Source organism: Lolium rigidum, chromosome 6 (assembly GCF_022539505.1).
Source record: "Lolium rigidum isolate FL_2022 chromosome 6, APGP_CSIRO_Lrig_0.1, whole genome shotgun sequence".
NCBI lineage: Eukaryota > Viridiplantae > Streptophyta > Magnoliopsida > Poales > Poaceae > Lolium > Lolium rigidum.
In genome coordinates, this window is record NC_061513.1 from 86,655,486 (window position 1) to 86,671,178 (window position 15,693).

Below are 15,693 nucleotides of genomic sequence, written 5' to 3' on the forward strand. Positions count from 1 at the left end.
CCTTGGGAACCTAGGCCCGCTATTTTGCCTGTTGCGAGAGTCGTCCCTGTTATCGCCTCGCTGCTCACTGCTTCTCTGATAATCATCCCTGTTGTTTCCCCCTGTGTTTGCCCGAAAGCCTGCCGAAATTTGCCCTGGGGCGTCATAGTTCGGGTACTGTCGGGGAAATCGTCGCCTCGATTGGTAATTTCGACCACGGTCCTCTTCTGGTGACCTATGCCGTTTGTTGTGGACAGCATCCTCTCCATCTGCCCATCTATTTGCTATCTCCATTAACGCAGATACTGTCTTTGGATTGGTCCTTCCCAAGTCCTCGACAAAATCTCCACGCCTAATTCCTGCGACAAACGCATCTATTGCTCTCTCGTCAGATATGTTTTCTGCCGAGTTTTTTATGATGTTCCACCTTTGGATGTACTTTCTCATTGACTCATCTGGTTTTTGTCGACATGCTCTCAACTCTTCTAACGACGCGAGGTTTTTGCACGTGGATCTGAAGTTTTTGACAAATACGTCCTCGAAACTTTCCCAGCTGTCGATAGATCCTGGAGGAAGCTTCTTGATCCAAGATCGTGCAGCTCCACTTAAGTGCACTTGAATACTTTGCATGGCTGTTGCCCTAGTCCCTCCAGTTAACTTCACCGTCTCGAGGTAATCAACTAGCCAATCCTCTGGATCTTGCAGGCCGTCGAATTTTTTGAAGTGATCGGGCAACTTAAATCCCGAAGGGACTCGAGTTTTGCGTACTCTCCTTGTGAAGCACGGCAAACCGCACATATCCTCGTCGTTTAGTTCGGGGATTGTCGATGTTCCCTTACGCCTTGCCGCGCTCTGTCTACCCTTGCTTGTGCTGCCGTATCTCTTGCTCCACTTGTTCCTTCAACATTTGCTGCTATTGCTGCCGTAGGTCGTGGACTATTTTGCCTTGCAGCTCCTTCTGGCGGTGTTGATACAAACGCCGTTCCCATGACTTCTTGTCCTGCTATCGCCATATTGTACAAAGCCTCCCTTGGATCTCCTGGAGGTGGCCCGGATGCAAGGATAAAGGCTTGTGTCGCCATATACCCAGCTTACGGTGTTTTAGGGATAATATTCCCTCTTGTGTCTATCGACATAAAAGACATGTCGAGATTTTGAACCAGGTACTCTCTTTCTCCTTCGGGTATGTGTTGCAATCTGGACCTTGCTCGTTCCGAGCTTCTCTATGACTATCTCCCGAGGTTCTAGATTGTCGACTTAGATCTGCCCTTCTCCTGCTGGATGCAGAAGCTGCCTCCTTTCTCCTGTTCAACTCAGCTGTCTGTTTTTCCAATTCTCTGGCAGCTCGTGCGAGCCTATATTGATAAGCTTGCAGTTCTTGGACTGTAGCAGTTGTCGTCATTGGCTCCGAACCATCTAAAGCTTTTGCAGCTCTATCCCAGGCTGTTTGTGGAAGTTGAACTCTGACGCGTGGTGTGGGTCCGACATATTTAGTGCCCATACCTCTCCTTAGATCTGAGGGATCGACATAGGGATTACCCAAATCGTCGAAAGCCTCTGATGTTTCCTCTTGATTTTCAATGGCATAAATCTGATGATATTTTGTACCCAGATCTATGTTGGGTTTGGTGACATCATTGTTGAGATTGATGAAGACCTTGCCCACTGTGATAGATTTGTCGATGAAGTCGTAACTGTCGGCATTGCTTGAGTCATCGCTTATATATGAGTCCGCAGATGACTCGGACGATATGTCGCCGAAGATCTTGGCGAGTTTCTCTCTTGCTCTGGTGCTGACGTAACGTGTTTCCGAAGTTTCTTCTTCTCCTGACTCGGTTGACGATGTATAGCTTGAAAAATCGGAATCGACCGCCGATGATCCCGACGAAATCGGAATTTCGACACGATACGATCCTTCCTTCTCGACGCGAAAGTGAAACCTTCCGAACGTCATCTCCATGGGCTCCGCCAGATACGCATATGCATCCAAACGGGAGGGTGGGTGAGGAACAAAATCGACAAGACCAGCAGCGATCCGTTTACCTCGATCCATTGTGTTGCTTGCGGTTGACGATGTCGAAGATCTTGAACGTGCCATCGAGATCAGATCCTTACGCCTCTAATTCCCACAGACGGCGCCAATTGACAAGGTATCAACTTGTCAATGCCTATGGATTATAGGCTAGGGTTTAGTTAGAAGTAGAGGGCAAGTAGATCTCGAAGGTTTCAGCCGAAAAGTACTCCACGATTATGAAAACTAGGGTTCGTGAACAATGATTCGATGATCTCTTCGTCCCTCGACTCCCCCTTTATATAGGAGGTGGAGCCGGGGGTTTCGTTTTGTACAAGTTACAGGGTCCGGGACGGTTTCTAACTCATCTCGCCAGATTACAAACAGCACTTCCTATTACAACTCTACTTTCCTTAATATATCTTGGGCTCCCGAACCTTCTTATTCTTCGGGTAGTGGGCCTTCATTAAACCCCGGGTACTATCTTCGGCAGGCCCATTTGGGATGCCTATGTCAATGAGAGCAGTAGTAAAAGTAACACAGCAGCAGTAATAGTAACACAGGAGCAATGGCACCAGAAGATAGTTTATACTACTTCCAATGACATGTAGAACAAGTATATGATGATGAAATATGGACCGGGGTTCCCAGCTATCTACACTAGAGGCAACTCTCCAATAACAAGTGTTGGGTGAACAAATTACAGTCGGGCAATTGATAGGATTGAAATAGCATTAAGACGGAATATCAAGATCATTAATCATGTAGGCATGTTTTCCAATAATAGTCGTACGTGCTCGCAATGAGAAACTTGCACAACATCTTTTGTCCTACCAGCCGGTGGCAGCCGGGCCTCAAGGGAAACTACTTGGATATTAAGGTACTCCTTTTAATAGAGTACCGGAGCAAAGCATTAACACTCCGTGAAAACATGTGTCCCTCACATCACCGCCATCCCCTCCGGTTGTCCCGATTTCGTCACTTCGGGGCCTTTGGTTCCGGACGGTGACATGTGCATACAACTTGTAGATACAATCTAAGCAATAAGTATAGAGCTCAAATCTAAGATCATGCCACTCGGGCCCTAGTGACAAGCATTAAACACAACAAGATTGCAGCAACAATAACTTCATAAACTTTGTAGATAGACAATCATAATGTAACAATCCATCGGATCCCGACAAACACAACACCGATTACATCGGATGAATCTCAATCATGTAAGGCAGCTCATGAGATCATTGTATTGAAGTACATGGGGGAGAGAATACCAACTAGCTACAGCTAGAACCCGTAGTCCATGGGGGAACTACTCACGGAGCATGATGGAGGCGGTGGCGTTGATGGAGATGGCTTCGGGGGCACTTCCCCGTCCGGCAGGGTGCCGGGACGAGACTTCTGTCCCCGAATTGAAGTTTCGCGATGGTGGCGGCGCCCACGGAGTCTTTCCGGAGTTTCGTCAAGAGTTACGGTGTTTTTAGGTCGAAAGGGATTTTATAGGCGAAGAGGCGGCGCGGGGGGCACACAGGGGCTCCCCACCACGAGCCGGCGCGGGCCCGGGCCGGCCGCGCCGCCCTATGGTGTGGTGGCCCTCCGGCCCCTCTCCGACTCTTCTTCGGTGTTCGGATGCATCCGGGAAAAATAGGAGGTTTGGTCTTCGTTTCGTCGAATTCCGAGAATATTGCCCGAACAGCCTTTCTGGAACCAAAAACAGCAGAAAACAGGAACTGGCACTGTTGCATCTTGTTAATAGGTTAGTTCCAGAAAACGCATGAAATCATCATAAAGTGCAAGCAAAATATGTAAGTATTGTCATAAAACAAGCATGGAACGACAGAAATTATGGATACGTCGGGGACGTATCAATTAACAGCAAGCAGAGTTTCGAAGCGCTCCCTCTGAAACCAAACGGTTAAATAAAAAACATAGGTGTGCACGACCGAAAGCACCCAATCCAACAATCTTCAGGCATTGATCGCACAATGAATTCCACCGGCAGGACCTTTCGGAACATGACAATACAGCCTACATGGCAGGAAGAAGCATCCGACCGATCTTCACTTGGCGCGAGAGGAATGCTAGGACAGCCACCATTATTCATGCCAAGCCGAGAAAAATGATGAGCCACGCAAAGACGATGCCTCCGACAAGGTAACGGCGTCAAGCGACGCAGCCATCATCCACCAAGACCGAGGTCGAGGTGCGGTTCTCAGCGGCTGCCCCGTCACTCCAAGCTCATCCCTGTCAGGATCCTCACAACCGGAGATCAGTGTTGGATCCCAAGATCCACCACACTCGATCCCATTTTGGCCGTCCTCCTCTGGAGAAGAAAGGCGCCACAGCCATGCCCCGGGCCGCCGTCCCGACGCCCAGAAGATGCAGCAGCGCTACCGGCCGTCTTCGCCGTCGAAGAGGAGGTCGAGACCTCGCCATCGCGAGCAGCTCCGGCCGACGTCACGCCTCACATCTCAGCATATACGTAGGTGTGGAGGGCGCCGCCTCTCACCCCTGGCCGCTCCCAGCGGGCGCCCCACCGCCGCCACGCCGAGCAGCCTTTGGCCGGCGACGCCTTTGGCAGCATCGAAGGGAGGAGATGACGGAGGAGAGGGTGCTGGAGGGGCTCGTCGTCGAATTCCCTGGGCGGCGCGGCGCCTCTGCCGCCAGGGTCGCGTGGGTGGGTTAGGTTAGGGTCGCTAGTCGTATATTTATATGAGAGAGAATAACGAAAAGCGTCGTTAGGTTGGCAACTCAACTTTTACTACATATGCTAAGCTAAACAAAATTGTAGTGCGGGAAACTCTAAATCAAATTAGCAAAAGAAAACAGTTTCAAAACTTAATCAATGGCATGGAGCAATTGGTAAGAATATAACTCAATGAACAAGAGAATAGAACTCAGCACAAAATTCCACAAACTGAATCAAGCGGGCTCAGCGGACATTTTATTCCTTCTAACCCATAAAGAAGCCATGCATATACGTATGCACAAAAGACAGACTCACGAGGATTTGTGCTTTGCAAAGAGGAGGAAACGGATAACAACGCAAATTAACCAAAAAGGTACACTGGCGTCTGGAAATAATTTAGATGGCAAAATATAATTTGATGTTCACATTTATAACAACTTCACGTGTTAAACTAGCTCTCACAAGTTACGGAGCTAATATGAGTTTTAATGTACTCGTTACATTGATGATTCAACACGAATTAAGTCATTGCCTTAACGAGCTTTATCTCGGTACAACTCGGGTTGAACTATAGTTGGTCGACTGGTCGCGAGGCTACCTAAGATTTATAAAAAGATCGGTACCGTCTTTCTGCTTTGTGTGAGGTCGTATTCTTGTCAACATAAGGTTTTGCACTTGTAACACTTGTTTTTTCAAGTTAGATATCCACTGTACTTTATTTAGATAGATGTTAGCTGTCAAAGTCTGTCATGATCAACAAATTCATTAGACTCTCACCCAAGGCCTAGCTGACCCATGAGAGATGGATATAACTCCTACGTGCGCTCCTTATCTTTAAGGAGCAATGCAAGATTTCAGTGCCCAGCTTTCTCAGGAGATCACCTCTATGTTGTGGCTTGATGTATATTTATACTGTACTTTTGTAGTTTATTATGATCAAGTTATATCGAATTGCATTTTTCAATAGTTGATTATTTAGCGAGCATAATGAGCCCCAAGATAAAGTTGCGAGTTATCAATTATGGTGTTATTTGTTATACAGTTATCATGTTTACTTAAATATTGTCACACAATAAAATAATGTTGCCTTTTTACGTTCCTTTTGAAATCGGGCATATGAGGTTGTTTGAGACTAATCTGATTAAATATGAGAGGTCCAAAGAAGAAATAATCTCTTATTGGATTAATTTCGACACTTGCACGGAATATAGTATCTATTTATATATTTGTGTTTGTTTATGTGTTCGATTATATATCTATCATTAAATATCTTGGTAGAACTATCCAGTATATGCAGTGTAGCAAATATGTTTGTACTGGTTTCTATTTTCTTACAAATTTAGTGTCCGACGGGCATTGAACACTCAAACATTGCAAGATCCAAGCGTAGAGGGGGAAATCTCCGGGGATATGGCTAGCAATACAATACATTGAATAGAGCTTGTCCATGATTCTCAGCAAATGTACCTACAAGTGAACAAATAAACTAAATAAATATGTTCACAAGAAAGTCTGGCCACCCATTTTTGATACATATTATATTCGATTTGGTCTGCTTAGGGCATCTCCAGCAGCGTGACGCAAACGAACGCTCAGCGACCGTTTTCGTCCGCCGTGACCGGAAATGCGTGTGGCACCACTTCCAGCGGGGCGACGCAAAGTGACCGGGCCGTCCGCGGAGACGCAAACCTGGCCCAAATATGCGCCTCGGATGCGTCTCTGCGGACGTCCGGAAACGTCCGCTCGCGTCTGGCGGACGATGCGTCTTCTCAAACGCGCCAGCGACTGCGCCGCTGCGTCGCTTCGGCACTCTGCGCCATGTTAATGGCGACGATGTCTCGGCTGCCGAGCGGCCGCCCACCTCCGCCAACCACGTTAATGGCAACGCCACGCGTCCCGCGGCCACCGCATGCCTCCGGCCTATATAAAGGGGGCGAGCGTTCTTCTTCCTCATCCACTCCTCCAAAGAAACCCTAGCCGCCACAAAGCTCGACCGTAGCGCCGCCTAGGTGTTCCTGCGACGCAGCCAAGCCCGCGAGGAAGTCCATGGCCGGTCCTGGTGGCCGGCGAGGCGGTCGAGGCTACGGCCCTGGGCGCCCCCGTGGCCGGGGCAGGGGCCGCCGTGGTGGAGCAGCTACAGCCCCACGCTCGCCGTCGCATGCGCCTCCTGGAGGAGCGCTGCTTCGAGTTCCTCCTCCGCATCGATGACGGCCCACTCGCCATGAAGCGGCTACCGGACAAGTTCGCCGAGTTCGTCGACGGTGTCGAGCCGGCGCAGTTGCAGCTACGGGAGGCCAGCTGCAACTTCTGCCGCTGGACCGTGGAGGTCCTGTTCGACGGGCAGGGCAAGATGTACCTGCACACGGGGTGGGACAAGTTCGCCCGTGACCTCGCGCTCGAGCCTGGCTGCCAGCTCACCTTCCTCTACGAGGGGGACAGCGAGATGATCGTCAAGGTGTTCGACGACATAGCCTGCCGCAGGCACTACCACACCGACGAATCCCGCTCGAACACCTTTGCAGCGAATCTGGCTACGGGCCAGACAAAGCCAGTAGTCGAGGTTTCTGGATGTTTGCCTCATCGGTATAACCAACAAGGGCACCATCTCCTCCCGCTGGATTTTCCAGTTTGGGTGATTGGGTGTGCCCTCGAATGTTCTTTCTTGGCAGCGAACATACGAAAATCAACACAACTGGCTTCTTTTTAAAAAAAATTATATTTGTGCCGACCATGGTTCAAACTATGTGTTAGTTTGTGTAAACCATGTTCCAAACTATGTGTTAGTTTGTGTAAAATCATGTTTCAAAATGTAATATTTGAAACTATGTTTAAATGGAGAAGAGGGAAAAAAAAAAGAAGAAAAAAATGCGTCGCCCCGCTGGAGCAGACCCCAGACAGAAACGGACGCGCGGACAAAAACGGTCATTTTATCGTCCGCGGCGTGACGCAAACGCAGATATTAAAATGCGTCGCGCCGCTGGAGATGCCCTTAAATGACCTCACGGGAGCCGTCCGGCCCATGTCCTCCATAGGCTGGTAGTTTTTCCCTACCTGGTCACCCCGTTCGCGCAGACACAAGTTTTTTCGCAACCTTTGTCAGTTGGCCATACAAAAACAAATATTTTATAAAAAGACTCAACAATATGGAATATTTACAAAAACTATTTGTACACAAATTAAACAATATATTTCACCATTGTTTCCAAATAAAATGAGACAAGAGATCTATGGAGGGATTCCTACATTGTTTCCAAAATGGTTCCACATGTCGTGAACCAAATCGTTTTCAAGTTGAAAGTGATTTGGCTGATCAAGGATTTCATGATGCACATGAAGAAAATCTTGGAATAATGCTAGTCCATCTTGGGGCTCAATCAACTTGCCACGAAATTCTCAATCTTGGTCCTAGACCAAAGCATCACACCCAAACTCAATAATTATGGTGCGCATGATCATACAAGCAGTTATCACCTCTCACATAACTTGGAGCACACCTAAATGCTCGCTTCACATCCTTCCTAAAACCCTCTTGCGCTTTAGAAAATCTAGCATGTTTCTCGTATGTTAGGTTTCAGACACTACTAGAAAAAAAGCCTACCTATTTTAGCTACCATTGGCGCACCAACATGCGCTAGTAGTACCACGTCAGTTACCGCTGTCACACCAGCCCGATAAGCTAGCGCGAGATCCGCCGCCGCCTAGGCCAGCGGCCCTCGCAACAAGGGGATCAATCGCACGAGAAACTCCTCCTCTGTCGCTAGCAGCATGGGCTTTACCCATCCACATCCTCCGATGGAGGTGGGGGAGTGGGGAGGTCGGGAGGGAAGCCAGCCGATGGCACTAGGGTTTGGCCCCTCCGATGTCCCCCAAGCGGGGGCGATGCAGGAGGAGAAGGTGTTCGAGAATCCCACCTCCGTTTCAAGGAATAAGGCGCACACGTATTCTAAGACGAACTTTGACCATAAAAATTTAGCAATAAAATCTTGATTATATTATATGTATATAGTATCGTTGGATTCGTATTAAAATGCACTTTTTAATGATATTATTTTCATACAAACAATCTTTATCTATTTGAAGTAATTCTTGGTCAAACAAAAAGCTCGTAAAACGAGGACACCTTATTCCTTAAAACGGAGGTAGTATTAGTTTCCATAAGCAGCGCACAGCCAGACCAATCTTCTTCACAACCAAACTATTAATCTTTCCTGGACTCACACTAATCAAATTGAAAACCTGGTAACCCCACGAATTCAAAACAGAAACTCACCGATAGACAGCGGAATGATAGGAATGCTCAACCTAAGTGGGTACAGAACCGACGATGTCTAGCCAAGCACATAAACATCGGTCGCCCGATGGTGGCAGCAGCACAACCCCGTCGCCAATTGGTTGAAGTACTCCACCCGTCAATAAAAAAATAAATATCGTAGAATTATCTAATTTTAGATGCATCAATACATTAAACAGTGTCTAGAATCTAGATGCATCTTACGGCAGCTTTTTTATTGACAACGGTTGTACCTGGCTTTGCGACGGCACCGCGTTGGCAAGCCCATATCTTTACTATTAAATGGGAGTTGGTCGTTTCACACTCAACGCACTTTGGTGGTCGTCGTTGGAAGCATCTAGACCGTTTAATCACCCCTCAACGTCTCCTCCTCAATGATCACCGTTGGATGATATTTGTCATAGCACGTCTTTGCCCCACTGTTACCGCTAATTGCTACATAAAAAAAACCATTGTTTTCCTATTTTGTTAGTTCCTTTCCTTTTCTGCTAATTGGCGGATTGGTTCACTAAAACATTGCTACATCAAAACGAATCATTGTTTTCCTATTTTGTTAGTTCCTTTCCTTTTCTGCTAATTGGCAGATTAAAAAATAAATGAAATCATTAATTCCTTACCTTTTCGGCTCTCCTCTCCCGGCTCTATTGTAGGCAGCACATACACATTTGATATGCCGCCGCATGAGCACGCCTCTCAGCGCAAGCACGCACTTAGATCCGCTGCCATTGAAGAATTCGAGCGTCGTTCAAGGAGGAGACAGAGGGATTTTCCTGACCGACGTCTTTGCATCCCCTCTTGAGCGACGCCTCTCAGCGCACGCACCACACACGTTGAATCTGCCGCCGCCGTTCAAGAAACTGGCGCTGTTGAAGGAGGAGACATAGTCCTTAAAGACCCCGCCATCGAGTGCCCCTCGTAGGGCGGCCTTGTGTCGCCGCCGGCATCGCCACCATTGGTTCATTTGCCCAGCAACCTCACCTGCGTTGACGTCTGCCTCTACATCGCCAACTGACACAAAAGGGTGAGCGAGGGCCCTTACGGATGTGTCATTACTGACTCCCAAGTGAGCCGCATATCCGCCTCACCCCTCGGATTCTAACCCGTTGATGTGGTTTTAGTTTCCGTGGATCGAAATAGGATGGATCAACTTGCTCTGCTCTTCGTGCTCCACTTCTCTCGATGTTTCGGCGCGTTTATTGGCGGTGATGCCTGCTGGGCCGTTGCGACATGAACACCTCCATCTTGCTGCTCACGCCCCTTCCCTTCCCTGTGCTACTACAAGAGCTAGATCGGGATTTGAAGTCTTTCGGTAAAGCTCCCAGTGAACTATCACATTTTTTTACATAGTTTTTCTCATAATAGACTATGTATCATGGAAAGAGATGCAACTGGATGAAGGAGTAGCTGGTATTAGTTTCATTTTTGGGAAGAATTAGATTTAATAATAATTGGTTGGAGGTAACCAATTGGAGGCTATACGTTTCGTATATGCAACAAGACAGATTTTTAATTATACAGGGTTATGCTTAGGAAGTCTACTGTTCTGTATAGGCAGGCAAGGTTATTATATTTTTTACCACGAGTAAACTGTTACGCAACTGAATTATTTGTGCACTAATTCTTGATGAATTTCCATTGTTCCGGATGAGCCAGGGGTGAGCACGGCGTTGGCCTCTGGGTTCTGATCTGCTTTTGATGCCCTGTTATCACCATGGCCGCGGTCTCTGCCGACGGACAGATGCCCGTGATTGTTTTCATCGGAGTCCCAACACAGCACCGACACTTACTCGCGTTGCTGTATCCAACCCATGAGAGGTTCTTCCAAGCGTTCATTCCTTTATTTTGTGGTTATTCGATTGATACTAACCCGTTAGGCTAATTAGAAGCTTCAGCCGAACTGAACCTTTTCAGAGTGTAAGGAGAGAAACATTAGGGGCTCTTTAATTGGTTTGTGGTAATATTTACCATTCTTGGTGTTTTCTTTTGAACATTAGATGATTGTTCCCTTTGATCCATGTTTTCTTACTGTTATAATTTATTCCCCATTCCTTGCAGGTTTATTTGTTCCAGTTCATGGGACTACCTGCTGAAACACCTATACTGCTTATATATAAAAATATTTTTGACAGCATTCTGTACTGCCTTAACTTTTTGTCTCTTGAAACTTAGCATGGAGCCCTGTACTGTAAAAATGTTATCTTCAGTAATGCTACTGAAAATTTTCTTATACTGTAAATTTTATAAAGCTAGAAAAATATTCCCATGTACTGAAATTCGATTTCTCCTACCTATTTTGTTTTGAAGATACTCAATTTTCTTGCACTAAGATTTAACTTGTTTCTGAATTTTCATAGGAAGGAGAAGCTCAAGGGAGCAAACAGAACAAGGTGGATGGAGCTAGAAACGGAAAGTTATCGAAATAAGCATGTACAGTACGTAAGCTGCGAGCTTCAGTCAAGTCATAATTCTTAACCACTATGTGTTTGATAATTGCAATGGATAAAACCAGCATATTTTGATTTTGATTAAGGAGTTTGACATAGCACCTAGCCGCACATGCCCATCAGCAATGAATTGTACATGTTGCTGAAGAGGCACAGAAAATTGATTGTATTGCCAGTTTCTCATTGTTTCTTGTTTCTTCCTAGACAAATGGCTAGCAGAATATTTTCTATGCCAACTTGCAGCAAGTACGATTATGCTATTTAATAAACAATAGTTCATAGGTAAAAGTGTTCATACGAGTATACTTATTTTCATTGTAGTACAATTTATTGTTTTGTAATTTGCTATTAGTTCTTCTTCTTTCTCTGTTTTTGGGAAAACACCTTTTAATATAAAAAAGGTGAGTTGCAATCTTGGCTTCCTTGAGTTGAAAAGATCAGTCATTTGATTTCTTTGACCACTCTTGGAGGTTCTCGTTGAGTTCATCCATGTAGCTTCGTCAATGGCACAATGATTTGTAGTTGTTTTTTGCTTAATGGAATAACTCTAGGAAGACAAACTGATATTCAGGTGCAAAAATTGTCATCTACATTGTTATTTTCTCTCCAATTGTGCTGAAACATGTATACTGCTTATATAAGAATACATTTTGGACATCATTTTATACTGCCTTCAATTTGTGTCTCTTGAAACTTAGAATGGTGCCTTCTACTGTAAATTTATTATCTTCAGTAATGCTACTGAAATTTTTTTCAATCTAGAAAAATATTCCCTTGTACTAAAATTCTCTGAAACTATTTCCAAATATATTGCAATCTCTTAGTGAGTGAAGGTGGTTGACAATACACAAAAATGTACGACCTCAGTTGTGCTTGAGTTTGAGCAAGAAGGTATTATTTAAACCATGTAAATTTCGAAATACATTTTAGGACAAGTTGGAGTCCCACGATCATGATTAGTTTTGATTAACCAAACCTAATTTGGCTATTAATATCAAAAAATTCTTTCAAGTCACTATTAGAATTTATGATCAATCTTTGAGGACTCGATCTAGCCTTTCTTTTACCAGTGGTTCACTTTTTCTTTCCTTGCAGCTTTCACGTGCAGGTCTCTTAGTTAAAAGTGTCTTGTAGAAACATGATCTTTAGTGCAGGTTGATCGGATATGGGATTATAAGTATATACATAACTTAACATGCTATACGCTTTGTTTCTTCTTTTACATGTTTCTCTTCACTGAAGTTTTCTGCAGCAAGCCTGCATTATGGACTTCAGTTCTTTTTTATATGTATCGTTCGCTGAAATTCTCTTCAACAAACAAGCATCCATAAATCTTGATTCATGTTTTATTATCAGATTTCGTCAATACAGTATCCATCTTTGGTTCACACATTTAACTTAGCAAGGCCTTACAACAATTGTATGATAATGTCATAGCCACAGTGGTAATAAACTAATAACTGCATGTCTTGGCCAAGAGCAAAGTGACGGTGGAAAAATCACAGATGAACAGACAACAGTTCAATTCTCATTCAGTACGACTGTAACTGTTTTAATTAAACTTAATTTGATGCATCCATCAAGGTGTTTGGCTTGTTAAAATCCGCTTGAAAGTGATATACAATGCATTGGTTGGCTAATTATTATTTTTAGTAGGGAGCTGGCAGAAAGGAGAGGAAGCGCGGAAGGCTGGTTGTTACTAGGAGGAGAGAATGTGCGAGAAAACATGCTCAATTTTGTTTCTGAATGCTGGCACCATCAATATAATGAATTACAGGTAATTACTGTTTCGTTATAAAACATATTTATTTTGTGCTTCCTAGACTGATTCCCTGTCAAACACGGGGAACATATGTCATCCAATTTTATAATGTAAAGTTCCATCACTATCAACCATAATACCTTTGCAGATTGTGTTCTGTTTTCTCATAAACCTACTATGTGTCCTAAGACCAAAACTGAGATTACGACTCGAGACGACAAAAGTCGTTGGCCATATTGCTGGGCATGAGAGCAATAGAAGGTTGAACTATTCAATTGGTTAGTTGGATGGATCACGGGCACAAGCGAGCGACATGATCGAGGTGACATTTGAGGAGTGATGTATATGAAAATCATTTCTTTAAGTTTTCTTGATAATCGAGAGGTGGTTTGAGTAACCTAAACAGCAAGAGACAAGTAGAGAGGGAGAGGTAGTTTGAGTAAACCAAACTGCAAACTCGAGTGTAATGTGTCGCCGTTGGAAATATTAATTTAAAATGTATCTTTGTTTGCATATTCTCCGCATCATTGGAATTGTTCATGTACATCATATTTACATCATATGAGATAATGGCAATCTTCAATAAATTTAAGGATCCGTAGCAACGCACGGGTATTCAACTAGTATAGCGACAGTGACAGTATGATGGGTTCATTCATTGGCATGCACTCGTTTATGCAGTATGATGGGTTCATTCATTGGCATGTACTACAGTACTCGTTTATGTGCCGCAACACGGTTTGGTTCACACCCCAGATGAGAAGACCCAGAGTATTGTTTGTCACGTCGGAGTGTGAAGCGGTCAGCGCACCAGCCGCCAACGCCAGGAAGTACTGTAGGAGCCACCGCCCAACGCGTGAAGCTTCCTCTCGTTTGCTGCGGCGAGATTTATGTGCCGGAATGTTACAAAGAGCAGCACCGAATTTTATCCGCCCAACTTAATACTCCACTTAGTAGATCCTTTTCACTCGCCCTTTTTGGCAGAGAGATGATAAACGTCTTCGCTTACAAGCGTTTTTTGCCCCAGCCTTTCGGACGACACAACGTCAAGGAAGTTTCTCTGAAACCACGTTACCATGGATCTCCACGCACGGACCATCCATGATGCCACACAAAAGCAGCCGCCACGCTCTACTTCAAGCACGTGATCCTAATCTACGGAAGAACGCTAATTAGCGCCCAATGCCCCTTTCTTTCCACGCTAATCTATCCGGTATTCCTGTCCTAAAATGGATGGCTTTGCTAACATCGACACGGACCATCAATGAGATAAGGGTGGCAGTGTTTGGATGAGTTTCAATTCGAACCGATAGATGAAATGCATAAAAATACAACTCCACTCTTATAGTTACACGATCGCATGAAAATACAACCGCTCTTGTATATACACGATTCTCTTATCAAGTTACTCCAAGGAATCACGTCTTGAATTTCAAAGGAATTGGCACCGTTGGAGTGGACACACAGAAGCCGAGCTACATGTAGCCTTTTATTTTTAGAAACTCAAAATTCCTATTTTGAAGATTTTAAAAATTACAAAATATAATTTGTCGGATTTTATCATTTTCATGTAGCATAGAATGTAAAGTAGTTTCTATTGAGATTTTACACATTTGCAGTATACATCATTGGCTAACTCCAACATTTTTTTAATTCTTTTGAAACTTTGAAATACAAATTCCGAGTGTATGAAAATAGAGGGCTACATGTAGCTCGGCCAACATTTTAAGTTTCCTTGACACCGCCCATTTACCAACGGAAGTAAAGAACACCAAATTAAAATGTAGTACTAACTTTACTATGTACGCTAAACTTAACAAGTCGTAGTACCAGGCACACGGATAAAATTCGTTTTTTTTCTTCTTTTCAGTTGCGCAAGTTTATTAATAGTGCCGATCAGTGTTGGTAAGAATAAAAGGATCCAATACCGAACTCAACAGATAATTCTACCCTAAACCAAAATTCTAGGTAGCATGTTTTGCAGCCCGGTTTTTAAAGGGCTTAGCCCCAAATATCCCGGCCAAAACAGTGGGATACGCGTGTATACTGAACCGCATCCCCCCCCCCCCCCCCCTCGTGTTTTGGACTCTCGCTCTTTTGACGCTCGTAACGAAGCCACAAAAACTCGCATGATTGAAAGAATGGTTTCGGCGGGGATCGGGTAAGGAGAATTATTTCATCAAATCTGTAGGAGTTTGACCAAATTAATCCACTAAGAAACACGGGTACAAAACAAGGCACAAGCAGTGGCGGAGCTACAAAGAAATTCCCGGGCGGGCCAAGCTAAAAGAGAACACAAAAAATTGTTCTCAAACATTCCACTCCACTAAATATTAGTGGTTACTCAAATCTTTTGTTTCCATTGGTTAATGATCTAACTGACTAACTTCACTTTATCATCTCCTTTTCTTTTCAAGAAATACCGTTTTCTTCTCTGAGTGGCTTTCCCCATAGCAATTTGTAAAACTAAAATCAAATTTAACATTCCAATATGAATCCACGCTATAAAATTGTGAAGTT